The sequence below is a fragment of the Tupaia chinensis genome, unplaced genomic scaffold (genome assembly GCF_000334495.1).
Source record: "Tupaia chinensis unplaced genomic scaffold, TupChi_1.0 Scaffold000484_1, whole genome shotgun sequence".
Lineage (NCBI taxonomy): Eukaryota > Metazoa > Chordata > Mammalia > Scandentia > Tupaiidae > Tupaia > Tupaia belangeri.
The window spans coordinates 444,059-445,556 of NW_006159996.1; the positions used below are offsets into that span (position 1 = coordinate 444,059).

At 40.1% G+C, this 1,498-nt stretch overlaps 1 protein-coding gene across 1 annotated transcript in view; it reads right to left on the reverse strand.

Moving 5' to 3' along the window:
* Positions 1 to 1,498, reverse strand: part of MZB1 (marginal zone B and B1 cell specific protein) — a 5,995-nt gene that overhangs the window by 1,358 nt on the left and 3,139 nt on the right. The gene's annotated exons all lie outside the window — the stretch shown is intronic.

Here is a 1,498-nt window from a genome sequence, read left to right on the forward strand (position 1 = left end):
GTTAAGCGTGCTGGACCCCGGATGGAGTCCCAAACCTGGTGGCTTGCTTTCTCACTTTCTCTCTCTCTCTCACTCTGTCCCTCTCTGGTCAAATTAAAAACAAATAAATAAAGTTAAATAAAATAATTCTGTATTTTTAAAAAAGAATTATTTATTTATTAAAATGTATTCATTCATTTTAATTCGACCAGAGAGAGACACTGAGAGCAGAGAAAAAGAGAGAGAGGCCACCAGGTGTGGGACTCAAACTGTAGTCTGCCATGTGGGAGTGTCCAGTGCCTTAACCACCATGTCACCTGCTGGCCCCCTCTTGCCTTAGGGTGCATGTGTTCACCGAAGAGAGAGATAGACAATGAGAAGGAAAGTGAGAAACCACTCCCCAGGAGGATGGCCATGCCGCAATCTCTTCTCTATTCTCTTCCCAGGATCTAGGACATGCACATGCATGCTCCTGGTGTGAGTTTCAAGTCACTGGGTCCAGGACTTGAACCCCAGTCAGCCATGTGAGAGTCCAGTGATGTAACTGCTATGCCATCTGCTCACCCTAATACATGCTATTTTTCTTTTCTTTCTTTTCTCTTTCTTTTTTTTAGAATTATTTAACTTTATTCATTTCAAAAAATTATTTTGTTTAACTTCACTTATTTATTTATAATTTGACCAGAGAGAGAGAGAAGGTGAGAAAGCAAGCCACCAGGTTGGAGACCTGAACCGTGGTTGCCATGTGAGAGTCCAGTGATGTAACTGCTATGCCATCTGCTCACCCTAATACATGCTATTTTTCTTTTCTTTCTTTTCTCTTTCTTTTTTTTAGAATTATTTAACTTTATTCATTTCAAAAAATTATTTTGTTTAACTTCACTTATTTATTTATAATTTGACCAGAGAGAGAGAGAAGGTGAGAAAGCAAGCCACCAGGTTGGAGACCTGAACCGTGGTTGCCATGTGAGAGTCCAGTGATGTAACTGCTATGCCATCTGCTCACCCTAATACATGCTATTTTTCTTTTCTTTCTTTTCTCTTTCTTTTTTTTAGAATTATTTAACTTTATTCATTTCAAAAAATTATTTTGTTTAACTTCACTTATTTATTTATAATTTGACCAGAGAGAGAGAGAAGGTGAGAAAGCAAGCCACCAGGTTGGAGACCTGAACCGTGGTTACCATGTGAGAGTCCAGCACCTTAACCACCACACAACCTGCTGGTCCCATCTTTCTTTTATTTATTTATTTATTTATTTTTGAGAGGATTTTTTTTTTTTTTTCCTATAGGGTATGTGCCCTTGCCAGAGAGACGAAGACATAGAAAGTGAGAAATCGCTCTCCAGGGAGGATGGCCACACTGCAATCCCTTCTCCTCTACTCTCCTCTTGGAATTTTGGGCATGCATGCACACACACCTGATGTGAGTTTTAAGCCACTGGGTTTGGGACTCGAACCATGGTCGACTACATAGGAGTCCAGCAATGTAACCATTATGCCATCCGCTGGTCCCAGTA